This window comes from Mesocricetus auratus, unplaced genomic scaffold (genome assembly GCF_017639785.1).
Source record: "Mesocricetus auratus isolate SY011 unplaced genomic scaffold, BCM_Maur_2.0 Super-Scaffold_100037, whole genome shotgun sequence".
NCBI lineage: Eukaryota > Metazoa > Chordata > Mammalia > Rodentia > Cricetidae > Mesocricetus > Mesocricetus auratus.
The window spans coordinates 2,215,203-2,233,690 of record NW_024429215.1 but is presented as its reverse complement, the minus strand read 5'-3'; the positions used below and the strand labels follow the sequence as shown (position 1 = coordinate 2,233,690).

Here is an 18,488-nt window from a genome sequence, read left to right as displayed (position 1 = left end):
CACGCTCTTATTTCTAGTCTAGGCTGGCTGTCAGAAATATCTACTTCACCTCTTCTTACTATCGTCATAAGCCAAAGGGCTCTCATATACATTGAGAATTAGTTATCCAACAAAGATGCAAAGGACCAGTGAAGACTTGTGTGGGAATTTTAAACCAGAGTGTATTCAGTGTGTGGATTGGTTTTGGTAGGATGGTTATTTTTATCATGTTAACTCTATCAATCCTAGAAATTCTTGGACATTGAAGATCTTTCATGTTCAGGTATCATCTCTAATTTCTTTCTTCAGTGTCTTTAAATAAAGATAATTTGATCTCTTCCTTTCCAATTTATATCAGCTTGATTTTGTCTTATTGATCTAGATAAAACTGAAAAGTACTATATTGCAAAGCTATGGAGAGAGTACACATCCTTGTCTTTTTTTTTCCTTTTTTTTAGACATCCCTGTCTTGTTCCTCATTTTATTGGAGTTGTTTTGAGTTTCTCTCTATATAGATGTTGGCCAGGATCCTTCAGTAAAAGGTCTTTATTATGCTCATATATGTCCCTGTATTACAGTTTTCCAAGAATATTATTTGTTATGTATTGAGGAAGATTAACCTACACAGGATAGGGATGTTGTATGATATTTTATTAAGGAGAAATCACATGAGAAGCCAAGAACCCAAGATCAATGCTTTGCCATTCTCTGAGACCCAACGGGAGCCCCAAGCGAGTGAGTCCCCTTCCTCTCAGCTCTTTATCCCCCGCATCTTCTATGTACCTGTGACCATGCCCAAATGTCAGAACTACAGGTATCTAAGATGTCTCCCTACAGTTATGAATGACTGTAGGATTTTTCCATAGGTATTTTCTGCATGTAAGGAAAAGTTCATGTAGGATTTTGTCAAAGGCATTGTCTGGGTCTAAGGAAAAGACCATGTGGTTTTTGTTCCCATTTTCTCCTTGGTGGATTACTTTTCTAGATTTCTGTTTGTTTAACCATGGACTCCCCACACTCCATTTCAAAATATATTACACATGCATTTTGTTGAGTTTAGTGGTTCATGTTTCATTGGCCAGAACTGTAGCAAACAACAGCAGTAATATGACTGTACACCTGTAGAAAATTTACAGAAGTTAGAGTAAAATTGAACATTTTACCCAGCTAGACTGTTCAAAATGGTAGGGTGGCAGCAAAAAGCACTGGCAAGGCATTAGGACCAGGAAGCTGAGTATTTACAACTTCAGTAACAGCAGTAAACATAAGCAGACAACTGGAAAACACAAGGCTGTTAATATCAAAATTCTCCCAACTGTAATAATTTGTCCAGGAAGGTTGTGCCATTCAATTCCCCCCAAAGAATACAAACAAATGAACAAGTGTTCAAATTCCTGAGGCAATGGGGGACATTTCTCATTCAGATCAACACATTTTCAATCTAACAACTTTGTTCATACACAGAGCAGTTTTCTATATCTGTAACTTATTGAAGTTAATTATTTAAACTCAGAGATTTCTGGTAACTGAAGGCTGATGAATAAGAAGAGAAGTTGTCTGATGTGACTATAGAATTCTCTTATCTTTGTTGTTATAAAAAAAAGTCAAATAAGCATTGTCCCTGGCCAGAAGGCAAATGTTTTGTTTTGTTCTTTTTTTTTTTTTTTTTTGGTTTTTCGAGACAGGGTTTCTCTGTATTGTTTTTTGGACCATGTCCTGGAACTCGCTTGGTAGACCAGGCTGGTCTCGAACTCACAGAGATCCGCCTGCCTCTGCCTACCGAGTGCTGGGATTAAAGGCGTGCACCTCCACCGCCCGGCTAGAAGGCAAATGTTAAGCCTCTAACTTTTCTTCATTTTTACTAATTGTGAAATATTAATTTTCCATTTTTTCTCATCAAAACTAATGATGAATTATCCTAGTTGCACTAAATGATTTGATCTTTAAAGTGTACCCCAGGTGTATGTACTATCTAAAGAACATAGCTGTTCTTCATTTGTGACAGGTAGTTGCATGTAAATTCTTTGATAAATGGTCTGTGTTCAGAGTTAATGTCATTGCCATGGTGACATTTAAAATTTTCCTAACATGTTTTATCATAATTGTATTTCATTTATTAGCAGCTTTATAAAGAGTGTAATTTGTAGTTCATCGTGTTTTTTACAATACAGACACGTGAATAGACCTCCCTGGATTTCTACTATGTTTGTCCATGTTTGCGTACACTGTTCAGCACTAGAATCTGATAATTGATAATCAACCTCACTTTCCAGAATGAACACAGAGAAACCTGGAGTGAAGTAAAACACACAAATCTATTTCACATATTCCCACATTTGAGACATTCATATTCTCTGACCTCTTCAACTATTGTCCTTCAGTGATCATGAGTATTTTAAGATCCTCTCCAATCACTGTCTCTTTGGCGATATTGACAAGAATTTCATAATCAGCTTTGGTAATTATCTGTTAAATAAAGTTTGTGAAAATATGTCTACTCCCAAAACAAGAGCTGCCAATGCCCCTATAGGTAAAAGGAAAATTGCAGCTCAGAAGGGAGATGTGATCACACATATAAACCATTATCTAACAGTTGAGATGCTTCCATCTTCCATATGCTGAATTCAGAATTTCAAAATGCTACGGAGGGTATACTGACCAGAAATGTCTGCACAGAAAATCAGTCAGGTGAGCACTTTGTATTTAATGTGCAAAGCAAATCCAGCTAAGAAGGGAAATTTTGGGAAATGATTATATATGGAGAGTTGATTCAGAAGTGGGAAACATTTACAGTGCAATTTTAGCCTTCAGATTCTATGACTATCTTGCAGCTTGATGTCTTTCCGAATCTTGATTTATTACCGTAGGTTTGACTTAATCAAGGGGCTAGCAAATATAAACATGCAGATATGAATTGATGATAATTTCATTACTTCTCTATGCATGTGTGAATGAGTGCATGTGGGAAGGAATACATAGGTTCATGAGCATACTGTGTGTTTGTCTGTGTATGCATGTGTTCATGACTGTATATGTTGAGAGAACAACCTCAGTTTTTCTCTTTCTGACCCATTTTCCATTTAAAAAGTATTATTGTAATATTTGTAAACAATGTTTTTAGGATGGCTTGTCAAGTACCCCTGTGCATCTCCATGATCTTACATTCCAATGCTTGGGTGACAGTTGTGTAGTTCCACACCTAGATTCTTTTTTACCTGTGCAGGCTCAACTGAAACCCCCACATATCCAAGGCATAGATAGAAGTGACATAATATTTTGGCTACATTGTGCCATTAAATGTTACTTCTCTGGTGTAATATCTAGGAATCAATGTGATATCTAAGAGTTAATGCCAAGAATTCAGAATCATAGGCAAGAGGATTGCAGAAAGTTATGCTGCAACCCACATTACAACATGAGAGCATCTGTGAAGTCAGTTAACAAAGCTAATAAAGAAATAGAAACATGTGTCACAACCCTACATTGTGTCATCATTATTGGGGTCCTCCTGAGTAGTTTTTTCATGTTGTATTGTGGGAACATGAAATCATATCCATGTTAAGCTATAAGAGACAGGATCAGACTTGATATTCAGTTTGCTTTTCCAAAATGCAATCACATTTAAGAAGTGTTACCTTTTCTGTCTATTTGTTTGTTATAAATTTCTTGACCTTTCATTAACTGCTTCAGAGTCCAGCATAACCTGAGTATCAGCTGATGTTTTGTACTATTATAGCAGATGTAGAGAGGCCTAAGTTCAAAGCTGAAATTTCCAATATAATTTGGACTTTAATGGCAAAACCATAAGAGTGGGATGATTCACAAGTAGTTTTATATATCTCCTATTATAAAACAACTTCACAGATTCTGAAATTCTTCCTACCATGTAACCCCCATTTTATTCATGTGAGATGAATGTTGTATTTTTATCACAAGGATGGAAGAAGGAAGATCATTGACCTAAACCATGATGGCCAAATTAATTAAAGCAAGTCCTTTTATTCGTGTACTCAGACTATCTCCTCCTGAGGTAGTGTTTAAGTTGTCAGTCTTGTAAATGAGGAAGTAAAAGTTTTACAGTTCAGTAGTAGCAGGATTCCAAGTGGGGTATCTAGAAGGCAAAAGTGCTGGACTTAGAGGAGGAGAAAATAAGAATTAAAAGTTAGTAAAAATGAAAAGCAAAACCTAAAACAATATACAAATTGTACAACACATGGGATCAGTGAAAACAAAATTAAAACATCATCATCAGGGACCACAACAACAATCATTGGTGCCTTTCAGTCATCAAACAAAGAAGTTTTTTTCTCAACAAAAGTTGACTTAAAAACTTTTATAATATATGGTCCACTCTTAGAAAATTACATAGTTAATTTTAAGATAAATAAAAAGCCTCCTAATTTTTCTTTTTCTCAGTTGTCTTCTGGCAAACCCAGGGAATAGGAGCCCACCATAGGCTTCTGCATGTTGGGTTTCCTGGTTCATTAGGTCAGACCTCCCTGCTTTCTGTCTCAGCTATGGGTAATGATAGACATTCTGTGTTGTGCCAATCCAGTCACTTGTTTCTCTGTACTACAGAAGATTTGCAGTACTGATTTTTCAGAACTAACTCCCACGTAACCAAAAATTATGACATATCTCCCTTGTTTCCCTGGATGGGGGAATATTTCACCTCATCAGATATGCCCTTCCCCATTTCACAGATCAGGATGCCATAGAACCAGAACAAAAAGAGTTGCAGAACCTTGCTTCATAAAAGAATTAGCACATTTCTATGGTGTACCAGATTATGGATAAACGAAAGAGAAAATAAGGTGCTTAATCTTTTCCTTTTTATGATACTGCCATTTTCAGGCAATAAAACAACCTTAAGGAAAGATGAAGGGGCTTTGGAAGTATGCATGGCTAGGAGCAACTCTTCAACCCTAGAAAGCCAGGGTACTCCTAAATGGTCCTAAAGTTTTTTATAGCTCAGGGGATGGAATTTTCTGAATGAAGGATTAGGCAGGCAAAATAGCGGGGTACAGGAACAGAACATAAGCAGCATATAAGGATGAGTAAAAATGACCTTCTGAAACAAAGACATGATTGCAAAGTGGTCATAAGGTAGTCATAACAACAGATATTCCTAAAAACATTTTGAAACAAATGTAGGTTTTATGAGTTGGATATTACTTTTCAAATCTAATTCAAAGTTACCATTTCCTAAAAGAATACATGACTGTGTTTAGTTAAGATTATTGGTGGGGTATAAGCCAATTCTTGAGAAGCATAGGTTTCAACATAAACAGGAATGAACTTCCTTTGTCTGAATCATAAGATGGCTTTGGAGACTAAGATGGAGGCACACTGTTTAATCATCACATTTGTTATGCTAACTTGTACTGCTCCTGTAAACCTGATAATTTTGCCCACTAAACATCCCATCAGGAACCTCACTCAGAAAGATAAAGCCTTGTCTTCCTGATAATCAAAGCTAAACTATCTAAACCCACCCAATGCAAAGGAAGCCTGCATATAGGAATCAAAAATCTTCATTTAATTGATTTCAGGTTTTCACTAATTTTGCTCTAATGATTTAGGTCAATAGTCTGTCTCTTCCCATCTTCGAGATAAGACATCTCCCCAAAAATATACAGAACTTCTGTTTTGTACATGTCTGTTACTTCACAATGACACAAGACATTGGATTTCATAATAAAATTGGATATTCCTCATCTATTAGTTCCTAACTAAGTGTAATTATTTTATTTCCAACTTCCGTTAGAGTGATTCAATTACTGTCATTCTGTTGTACATTTATTAAGAATTTGTGAACTAATACTTCAGGCTTCTCTCTGTTCCCCAGTTCTTTTTGTTCATTTTACATACCAGCCACTGTTTGCCCTCTCTCATCTCCTCCCCCTTCTCCAGACATTTTGCTAACCCACGCCCATTCTGCAGAAAGGGTAAGGCCTCCCATGAGGAGTTAATAAAGTCTAGCACATCAAGTTGAGGCAAGACCAAGTCCTACACACCGACACACACACACACACACACACACACACACACACACACAGCAAGACTGAGGAAAGCATCTCACCAGATAGAATGGGCTTCAAAAAGCCAGTTCATAAGCCAGGAGTAGATCATAGTCTAACTATCAGACTTCCCACAAACAGACCAGACTACAAAATGTCCCTCACATGCATAGTATCTGGATCAATTGCATTCAGGCTCCACAGGTATTGCTCTAGAGTCCATGAGCTCCCTATAAATTGATGAAGGAAACAGTACTCCTGAGCACTTTATCTGTATGAAAAGCATGGTTGCCTGTATGTGTGTGTTTCTATAAAATTGGATATGAAGCTCTTTGATGATTCCAATTCTGACACCTAACCTTTATGGTTATTTTATTTTACTATATAATAAGCATTCTATTGTAGAAGAACAGAAATATTCTTGGTCTTGTGGAGATACATATTCATTTTTTATGTTTAAATTTCAGGTGAAAAATTCATGGGTTACTTTCATGCTGAAAAAGGTATATAAAGTTGCTTTATGTTCAAGATGACTTGTAATTAGAAGTTCATTTTAAAACCTAGAACCCAGAATCCTTTCCTTTTGTACTCACTCCTCACATTTTCTGCAAGAGCACCATGAACTTGCTCATAAAACTGACTGTTCAAACCAAAGACCTGTGAGTAACATCAATAAATATGTACCTTTGAAGACTTCACCAGCCTTATTGGGAAATTTTTTCAAATATTATAGATGAAATAATTTTGTGTCTTAGAGACCTTTTTGCTGCTTTCAATATCTTTTCAGTATTGAAAACTTGTGATTTTTCTCGCATCAAAAATCAGTCCTCATGATCTCAAGTCCCTGTTTTGCTAAGAGAGGTGATTTTTTTGCAACTGTTTAAGAAAAAAGTTGTATATGAAAGAATGGACCTCAATGACTTGATGATAGGAATTGTGTTCCTACTTCAGAGCACAGTTGGAATGCTGGGAAATTTCTCTCTTCTTTCCTGCTACCTCATCCATTGCTACACTGGACAGACATTAAAGACCACAGATTTAATTCTTACAAACATGTTCACAGCCAACATCTTGATCATTCTCTCTAATGGATTACGCCATACAGTGAGGGCTTTTGGGATGAAAAGGTTCATCAATAATTTCGGTTGCAAAGTTATTTTGTATATTCAAAGATTAGGCAGAAGCATGTCCATTTTCACTACATGCATCTTGAGCGTTTTCCAGGCTATCACAATCAGTCCAAGGAACTCTTTTTGTTTGAGCCTTCAAGTCAAGTTTCCAAAGCATATTGTCCTGTTTATGTCACTCTGCTGGATGGTCTGTATGTCAGGAAATGTGATTTTTCCTATGTATGCATATCCTAAGGGGAACAGCAACATCTTGACACATGAGAGTGATATGAAATACTGCTCCACTGCAGGTCATCATGGTGTTAGAAGTTCATTATACACAGTGCTTTTTGTTCTTCCTGAAATTTTGCTTTCTGTCATCATTGTTTGGTCTAGCTGCTCCATGGTTGTCACCTTGTATAGGCATAAAAAAAGGGTTCAACATATCCACAGCTCCAATGTTTCCTTCAGGACATCTGCCGAGTACAGAGCTACCAACCGCATACTGGTCATTGTGACAACCTTTATAGGTTTTCATTCCCTCTCTTCCATCTTACAAGGCTGCATTGCTCTCACACAAAACCCTCACTGGTTGCTGGTGAACATTACTGCAATCATTTCAATATGTTTTCCTACTTTGGGGCCATTCTTCATGAGCCGTGACTCCATATTGCTTAGGTGTGTTTTCCTGGGTAAAGATCCCCAGAATCGCATAGCATTATCACAGCTCTAATGATTGTGTGGTCTCTTTCCTTTAGTTTCTAAATTTATGTTCATCTTTTTATATAAAACATAAACATACAACTAATGTAATTTCCAGTTATCTTTCTAAGGGAAGCTGCACTTTGTGTTTGTGTTTATATTTTTGAAACTACTACTTATAATAACATATAATTATTCAATGAAATGGGCTGTTCTTTGTGATAAAATAGCACTGTTTTTAAAAAAACATATATCTACTTTCTTGTAGCCAATCCAATAACTTGGCCTTCAATAAATTAATCTAGGCTCAAGACACAGTGTGACCAAGTATTATAGTCAATGGAGAACTTATCCAGAATGAAACACAGTAAATAATTATGCATGTTTTGTGAGATAAGTTTTAAAGGTATGTATCATGTATATTTATTGTTTCCCACAATTTTTCTTACTACTCTCTGGTGAAAGCCATGATGTCACCCCTGCAAAGGAACCATAAGTATTTTGGAAATGAAGTTCCTTCATATAAGGTCAAGGAAATGATGAAGAGTGGCTATAGACCCCTGTCCTGGTCCTAGTGAGATTAAAGACTTCAGGCATCTTTAAATTTTGCTATGCTTAGTTTCATGGTAGTTCTTAGATTTGGGTATTTTTTTAATGGGGTCCTTTGCACCTACCTGCAGACTGTGAAATCATGGAACCCTGAGTTAACCATGATACTGGCTGAGTACTCTGCCAGGAGAGATAGTCAGGCCAGCATAGTGTCTGAAGCCTTACACAAACTACAAGAAAAGATGGAAGATAAGTGCAAAAGATCAAGTTTTAGATAATCACTACCATTTTGAGAATTTATAAGAAGGGTATTACAACTAGTATCCATATAAAGTGATACATGGGTTTTGTAGAAGTTGACTTAACAACTGAAAATATCTTAGATGTGAAATCATATACTCAACTGATTACAAAAATGTAAAAGTATCGCTTTGTTAAGGGTGGACGTGAATCCCTGGTTTTTGTAATTGCAATTTTGATGCTGGCTAGGACACAGTACATATGAAATGTTCCTCGCTTGCAATATAAAAGTTAATGTTATGGGATAATGGTCAGTGATTCCAAGGGAGTTGGGAAGAGGAAAAGAAACTAAAACGGAAAAATGTTAATGATTCTTGGAAGATGATTAAAGAAAAATGTATTGCAGTTGTTCATGCTTGAATGCATTAGAACTTGTATAAGCAAAAACTGATTGTGTTTATAATGTAATGTGTTTGAGAGACAGCTGGTGTTCTAATTCTTTGTTTTCACAGACTTCATACCTCTGTACTGCAGCTCAGATCCTGGTTGGACTTGGAATTAGGCAACTGTCTTTATGATATTTATAATAAATTCATTAGAACATTGGTAAAATGTGAATTTCTGAGATAGTGATAGATATTTTTCTGCAAGTATATAAGACAAAGCTCACATTTCCATATCAACCAATATGTGTTAATTTTGCTATTTGTTGTCTTTTAAGGTTTGGTTTTTCTTTGGAGATCTTCAGGTGAAGACTACTCTCAATTGCATGTACCCATCACCAGGATAGAAAGATTAAAGAGATAGTCAACATCAGAGTACTTGTGTTTCCTACATTTCCCTGAATCATACACACCTTTGTTTGTCTGCCAAGCATTTTATGCTTCCAACAATAGTATGATGATGACTTGAGGAATAAACACAAAGTTTCACTGACCTGATAATAATTACAGTCATTATTCAAAAAAGAACCAATATGTAAATATCTACATCTCTACAGTTTAGAAAGTAGTACTCTCGAATCCCAGGCATCAGCCTGGGAATCCAGCATGGGACTGATCAAGACCCCCTGAATGTGGGTGTCAGTGAGGAGGCCTAGGTAATCTATTGAGCCTTGGGCAGCAGATCAGTACCCATCCCGAGTATACACACGGACTTTGGACTCCCATCCAACAATGTGAGGTGCACTCTCACCCTGAACTCTTGGGGAAGGGTCTAGGCCCTGCCCTATATGAAATGACAGACTATGCACACCCCCATGGAGGGCCTCACCCTCCCTGGGGAAATGAGGGGATAATGGGGGGGTTGGGGGGAGGGCACAGGAGGAGGGGAGGGAAAGGGAGAGGGACCTGGAACTGACTTGTGAAGCAACCTTGTTTCTTATCTAAATTTAAACTGAAAAATAAATTTAAAAAAAAGAGGTGATCAAACAAGAAAAGAAAATGACACAAAGGGAGAAAGTATTTTTCATGTTTTCACAGAGTTCAACATGACTCATGTTTGAGGGAGGAACATACTGAAGAACTGCAATGATGGTATGCAAATAGAGTCACTGCTACAAGTACAATAAAGTCCTTTCCCACAATCATTCCACAATTAAAATGTGGAATAAATTTAATAGTGTAGTGAAAAAGTGTCCAGACAGGCAGAAAGACATCAAATGTGTCTATTCAGCCTCAGGACTGAAAGAAAGTTTGAATAGAACTATATGAGGTTAATGTTATGTAGAGATGTTTATGGTAAGCAAATGTTTGTCTTTAGCTTTTCTTTCATTATCCTGAGCTGCGGAGGAAGATGTCCCTTGGATTGCCAGCTGACAAACAATTGTTATTTCACACAGTCCTAAGGTGCTGTCATTCAACTGGTTCCATGTCTATTGGAGGAACTGTAAATGTAGATCCTTCATGTTTCAGGAGTTTCACAGACACCTTGAGAAATGTCCTTCCAGCTTGAAATGCCAGTGTCACTATAACTATTCTCCTTCAAGAGGAATTCTGTCATCTCAAATCCCCAGCCTAAAGCTTGAGAAAAATACTCCTTCAAACATGACCTGGCATGTAACATTTAGTCTTCCTGACCACCACCTGGTTCCTGATGCTGCTTTCAGCCCCCAAATAATACACAGGACACTGTAATAATTATGAAGCTGTTGGCCATTCGGTTGGTTTCTTGTCGACTCGCTCTGATTTGATTATTAATCGATAATTACTAATATATATTTTATGAGAACTTATCTTTTTAAGGATGCATTCCTGAGTGCCTGTTACTCCCAGGAGATCACATGGCGAGAGCTCTCCTCACTACAATTCCCAGAATCCTCCTAGACTCCTAGTCCCGCCTATCTTGTTTCCCCATTGGCCAACAGTGCTTTATTCAAACCAATTAGACACATATTTACAGAATGATGCCTCCCAACACTAACATAATCCTGCCTGCAGCTGTGCTTGCTCACTATGCCTCAGCTTCTTTGAATCTTGTCATAAGTGGCATTGGCATGGTCCATGAAGCAGGAATGGAACTCTCCTGGAGACCCACAAAAAGCTTCTGACCCATACAAAGGCACATTATCTTTCATAAACCCAGTGTTTGGTTCTTATGTAAAGCTGGTGAAGAGAACTGTTAGCCAGGATGTGGTGGCACAAGCCTTAAATCCCAGTGCAAGTGAGATAGACACAGGTGGATGTCTATGAGTTCAATTTCTAGCTTGATCTACAGCTAGTTCCAAGATATCCAGGGACACAGAAACACACTCACAAATAAATATGTTGTTCAAAGAACTAAGAGTTACACATTTACTAATTATGAGATAACAGGTTATTGTCTTTACAGCTGCATAATCATATAGTTGTCTTGATTTGCCTAGTTATGATTTCTTTTTTGCTTCATTTTGTTTTGTCTTGCAATTGTTTACCTTCGTTGTCCTGAAGGCACCAGACCTTCACCTATCTCCCTGCTCTAACAATTATGACAGGCTGCAGAAAAGACCCAGCAAGATATAGGCCTCAGACTCAGCACATGTTGCTGACTTTCCAGCCTTCTGTCCTGCCCCAGTCGTTAGGAGGTCAGAGAGCCTCCATGTGGCAAAGAGCCAGTCAGAAGTTAGCTGGCAGGCTCTGGATGTGCTTTATGGACTCTGTGTGTGCTTTACGGTAACAGTGACATGCAGAGCAAAGCAACTGCCCTTGGAGGGACTATAGCCACGGCACCCAGTTGACCAATCAATTCAGGACAGGTTTTCCAAGTTTGGAAGAGCACCAATCCTGAAAATTTTGAGGACCGAGACACTCTCTTGTTCTGCTACAATAAATTACCTGCCCCTCAGTCCCTCTAGGTCCTTCTCACTCCACCCACTGTGTTGAATGGACAGAGGAACCAACTGAATACAGTTAACTTGCATAATAAAAGACATTAATTTTGCATCAGAACAAGTCTCTTGGTGATTTTGGGATTTAGAACTTGGACACAACATTCCTGTTTACCACTGGTGTACACAAAGTTTCCTGGGGAGCACAAAAGAATAGAGCTCATGGCTGCAGTAAAATCAGCAAGGCCAGTGGTATCAAGGATTGAAGGATTCCTGTTGTATCACCACAAAGATGATACTGAGGAAAAAGGTACAGGGCACAGAGTCAATATTTGGAACTCAGATCATTGTGGAAGGTGAAAAAGAGCTCAAGTATTTGAGGATGGTGTTCTCCCAGCAATGAACTCTTCCTTCCATCAGGTCCTGCAATCTAAAGATTCCACAACTTTCCTATCTGTGCTATTAGTGATGACACAATGGTTGAAAACATGAGATGCTTTGGTAGATATGTTCCATCCACCTATTTTCATTAAGGAAATGGAAATTTTTAAGAAATGAAAAACTTAGAAATTGGAGAAAACAAAGGAAAATGAAATGAACTACATAGCCAGTAAGCATCAGATGGATTAAGGGACCAAGACAAAACAGCAATGACTATAATAAGAAGTTATTCAGTTTTCTGGGATTAAGGAACAGAGGTAGTCATTACTTTCATAAGGAATTGAAGTACTTGAAAGTTGAACATCAAAGCTTCCAAGATTGTTTGTCATAGAAAAAAAGGGGGGATTCTATGGGTTGAGATATTTGAATTGGTAGCATATATAGGACAGGAGAAGAAATGTTGCTTGCCCTATTTTTTGAGAATTACTGAAGATAAAGAAGTTCAAGAATGTATTCCTAGAAAGAGAGATACTACAGAAGCACCTAGTAGTGATGGCAGGATGGAGGGTGCACACAGACTAAAGGATTCATCAGAATCGTGGCAGTGTTTCTCTTTCTGAATGTCACACGGTTAATGGGATGGAGGATATTATGGGTTTGATCATTTATTCTACAGGACACTGAACCTATTGGACAGGACACTAGCTAAGTTGCAGCTGTTAAGTTGTCTCATGATCTAACTTTAGCCCTGTCTCTGATCTAACACAGAGGGTCTGGGATCAGACATTAACTGTTCTGGTTTGTATCAGAGGTTGGCTTGTAAAAGATAGTGGCTGGTTAAGTAGTGAGCTGAACTCAAGAAAGCCAGTATCAGAGAGGGAGGACTGATGATCAAAGGGATTAAGACTGGGCTGGTTTAACCCCCAGAAACAGCTGACCAGACAAAGGTTAACTCTTGAATCCCAGGCATCAGCCTGGGAATCCAGCATGGGACTGATCAAGACCCCCTGAATCTGGGTGTCAGTGAGGAGGCCTAGGTAATCTATTGAGCCTTGGACAGCAGATCAGTACCCATCCCAAGTATACACACGGACTCTGGACTCCCATAGAACAATGTGAGGTGCACTCTCACCCTGAACTCTTGGGGAAGGGTCTAGGCCCTGCCCTATATGAAATGACAGACTATGGACACCCCCATGGAGGGCCTCACCCTGGGGGAATGAGGGGATAACGGGGGGGATGGGGGAGGGCACGGGAGGAGGGGAGGGAAAGGGAGAGGGACCTCGAACTGACTTGTGAAGCAACCTTGTTTCTTATCTAAATTTAAAATGGAAAATAAAAAAAATTTCATTCATTTTGCTAGGAAAAAAGTCAGTTGAAATCAGTTTCACACAATGACACAATTAATTTCATATAGTTAGTACACTGTATTAATATTTTAACATTGCTCTGTGTTGTATATACTCTGAACCAAAACTTCGTCACAGAAAATAATTAATTTGAGTACCTGTGTTTCACCATGGGCAGCAACATGAACAAAGAAGAAATATCTGGTAAGCATCAATGCTGTAAAAGTGAATTCTGGAATATAAAGATATGCAGTATACATTTATTTTTAAAAGACTTCCTATTTTTCAAACTAAGCTACTGAAGGAAATTGTGTTTAGAACTTTTGCTAATTCTCCATGTTGATAAAAATATTATGATATCTTATTTGTCTTCCATAGGGAAGTATCAACTATATTATTGTTTTCCATTAAGCAGATCACCACAGGTAACTGATACTTTCTATTTGACTCTAATATAGAATCAGCACTTGATAATGCTACCTGGACCCAGATTAAGGACCTGGCTATAGATCAATGGCTTCCTCCATCTGATCCCCCAATGGAACTCAAAGGCACTAATGAGTTCTGGCCTTTACTTAATTCTATCTGACAGCTTCTCGGCTCTGAAGTGTCATTGAATGCAACATCTTTGCAACTAGACACGCTCTAGGAAATCAACCTCTAGATGGCACAAGTGGAACAGCAATGATTGTGAAGACCTCAGACCATTTCCTAAAAAATTACGTTAAATAGTCTGGTGCCTTGAAGAAAATGGTGCTCATATTTGCTGTTTGTTCCCTTCAGGGATAGGTTTGTATAAATATTCCTATTGGTGCAGAATCGGAAGTCACTGATAATCACTGAGCACTACAATGTGTGAGAGGTCAGAATGAGAAGATGGTGCAAGGAAACAGGATAGTAGGCTTGGAGTGATGCCCTGAGCCTGAATCATAAATTTGAAATATAAAAGGAAAAACATAAAAAAGACAAAAACATGCTTGGAATTCACATTAGAGATGGGCCATATGAGCCTGGCTTAAATGCAATGCCACCTTCAACATATAAAAATATTACCAGGAGAACAAGAGAGTGAAGGTAGGGGGCACAGAGATTCAGAAGAGAGCAAATTGGCAGGGAATGGAGCCACAAAGTGTCGATGCCTCACTCTTCCAGTTCAGTGGACAGTGTCACTCAAAGCATGGAATAAAGTCTATGGTGTAGAGAAAAGAGACCCATACAGGAGGTCATGGGGACATCTCATCCTAGTGGTTAGACAGAGCTGAACTTTGATAAAGTCATTGAGACCTCTTTAAACTGTGAAAATTTTAGTATTTCTTGAACTTAGGTGCTGGAAATTTTTGAACTCTTTTTCTTTACATTTTTTTATTCTAAACTTTTCCCCAATTGGTGCTTTTTTTTTCAATTGAGAGTGGGAGATCCCCTGCAACAGGAGCTATAAATAGTTGTGAACTACCATATAAGTACTGGGAATGGAACCCAGGTATTCTGAGAGAGAAGCCAGTGCTTTTAACTGCTGATGCTTCTCTCTAGCCATGGACTTTGAACTCTTAATTAAGACTTCACAATGTCCCTAGTCTACATAGCATTTTGAAGAAGATGTCATTCATACTGACCCCATGACTAGAGGAGACTATCATTTTGGTGCCCTGGATACTTCACACATTTTAACACATCTTGAGAATCTTGATTGTAGTTGCTGTTTTCTACCCATCAAATCCCCAGAGACCTGGGGAGAGCCTCAAACCATCCAGATCCCCATTTGCCTCAATCTAAGCCTTGGCCACGCTTCAATTGTGAGAGGTGAGTGCCTGGATTTTTGCTGAACCCTGTGTCCCCCGGTAGGAGACCCTTAACTTGGTCACCTCACATTATCCCACACACCAAACCCCCAGAGAACTGGGGGGGCAGCCCCAAACCATCCAGTACTGCAACTACTGCCATGTAAGCCTTGCCCTTGTCCTCACCAAGGGAGGTGAATGCAGAGCCTTCACCTTTTCCTCTGCATTGGAGACCTTTCACCGGGGCACATCACACCATTCTGCCAACTGAATCCTCAGAGACCTGGGGACAGCCCCTAACCATACAGCACATCACCTGTCATTATTGGAACTTTGACCTTGCCTTCACCGGGAGAGAAAGCCCAGTGAACTCCAAATTATCTATCACTGCATCTTCAACCATTGGAGCCTTAGACCCACCCTCACCGGGAGAGAAAGTGCAACCACTTAAGCCAGAGGGCCCACCTACACCAATTGGAGGAAAGAAATCCCCTGATGGGTAAATGAAAGTATGAGAATACATTCAATTCCAGGAGGCCCAAATTGTTAATTGTCAATCTCAGTGTCTATGCTACTGGTGTTATGTTCAGGAAGCAACCTCCTATACCAATTCATTCAAGGGGACCTCCCACTTTCTCTTCTAAGAGGTTCAATGTGGCTGGATTTATTATGAGGTCTTTTATCCATTTGGACTTCAGTTTTATGTGGCCATAGACATGGATCTATGTGCAGTCTTCTACATGTCCACATCCAGTTATGCCAGCACCATTTGTTGAAGATGCTTTCTTTTTTCCATTGTATAGTTTTAACTTCTTTGTCAAAAATCAGGTTTTCATAGGTATATGGAATAATATCAGGGGATTCAATTGATTCCATTGGTCTACCTATCTGTTTTTGTGCCAATACCAAGCTGTTTCCATTACTATAGCTCTATAGTACACTTCATGGACCCCATTCTGACAGCTAGGAAACCATCATGGGACTGAACCCTGAATGTGGGTGTCAGTTGGGGGACTTGGGCAGTCTATGGGGCCTCTGGCAGTGGAACCAGTATTTATTCCTAGTGCATGAATGGACTTTGGGAGCCCATTTCCCTATAGAGGGATACTCACCCAGTCTAGATTCACAGGGGAGGGCCTGGGTACTGCCCCAAATAATGTGAGACTTTGATGTTCCCTTATTGGATGCCTCATTCTCCCTGGGAAGTAGATAGGGGGTAAGATGGGGACTTGGGAAAGGCAATGGGAGGACAGGAGGCAAAGGGAACTGAGATTAGTATGTAAAACAAGATTTTTCTTCATTTAAATAAAAATTAATTTCAAAATTGAACAATGATGGTGCATGTCCTTCTGCATGCTGTGAATACATGTTTATCGTATTGATGGATGAATAAAGCTGTTTCTGCCAATGGACAGGCAGGACCTAACCAGGCAGTAGGTATAGGCAGGGCAACTACACAAGGAGAATTCTGGGAAGAGGAATGGGGAGACAGAGTTGCAGGGAAGATGCCTGTGCATTCTTTGTTGAGCCAATAACATATGAAGATATGCAGACTAATAAAAATGGGTTAATAATTAAAAGAAAGCTAGCTGATAAGAAGCTTGAGACATTGGTCAAACAGATTATAATTTAAAGAAAGAAAGACCAGGTTATATCACCCTTGGCCATATTGCTAGACTCCTACATCTTGCTACAAATATTGTTTTCTTTGTGACAAAGTAAAAGTAAGAAGAACTCACTTTTCACACATTTCTCAATATTTTATGAAAACCCTATAAACACCTACCTATGAACATAACACTTCAATTTTTTTAATTTTTCAGTTTAAATTTAGATAAGAAACAAGGCTGCTTCACAAGTCAGTTCCAGGTCCCTCTCCCTTTCCCTCCCCTCCTCCCATGCCTTCCCCCCAACCCCCACCATTATCCCCTCCTTTCCCCAGGGAGGGTGAGGCCCTCCATGGGGGTGTCCATAGTCTGTCATTTCATACAGGAACACTTGAAATTTTTACAAGGCCTTTGACCCACAAAAGTCTTCTGTCATACCCTGTTTCTCTATGTTGTTGTTCATATATCTTTCCTAGCACCCATTTCTTAACAGACACAAAATGAAAATTACCCCCAAAACAAATGTCTTAAATGTTGGGGTGCCAATGATCTGGAATGTCATAAAATCATCAGAAAGAAGAATGGAATTGGAAGTGGTTCAAGGCAGAGTCCTTGCAGGTGAAACTCTCAGCTCCTAACTCCTTACAGAGAACTCTGTAACTTTCACAGTAACTCATGAACAATCTCACCCCTTTGAAATGGATTCTGCTAATGTCTCAAGTACCCGATGTTCTGGGTACCAACCATCAGGTACTTCCGGGTGTGGTCACTGACATTTTTGGGAATCTGAGATGCTGTTGTAAACTGCAAGAACTGTCTGCTCTTCATGCAACCAGCTCCGGCTTTTCTCTCCACAATGAAGAACAAAGGGAGGCAGCTTCTTCCACTGAGTGAAATGTCACATCATTGGGAGTAGAGGAATATAGCAGAAAAGGGATTCCTGATTAACCTAAAAAGAGTGCTGAATAGATTGCTGCATACATAGAAGAGTGGCATGGCATGCTTTGACTGTTATTATAAATCTCCAATCACAGTCTTGTAATGATAATCTTACTCTTTCTAAATCACATGATTTTACTTTTGTTCCATGAGATGGTTTATGGCAGACTGGGCCTCATAACTCTGGAGCAGTTACAGGAAAAGTGATGGGGATATTATCCATAACAAGAATTTGGGGAACTGATGTGCTATAATGAAAATAAAATTATTGAGGCTTACTGTGTTCAAGTTTATGGATTAAATAGTAGCTATGGTTGAAGAGTCTTGTGCCTATAGAGTATAGCTTCCATAGAACATATATTATATGTACAGAGAATGCAGAAACTTATGCAGCCATCCACCTGATATAAAATGTGGAGATAATCTGTTAAAAACATATTGAGCATTTAGTCCCCAAACCAGACTGGACCAAAGAAAGGCTGTGAAATGTGTCACATAAAAGGTGAAAAGGTCTAGGAGCCAAGCGTTCTG

The 18,488-nt window shown here is 38.8% G+C and overlaps 1 protein-coding gene across 1 annotated transcript in view; it reads right to left on the bottom strand.

Annotated features, from left to right (window-relative positions):
- The window catches only part of LOC101844785 (zinc finger protein 54-like), a 1,121,204-nt gene that overhangs the window by 913,164 nt on the left and 189,552 nt on the right, over nucleotides 1-18,488 (bottom strand). The window lies entirely within an intron of this gene.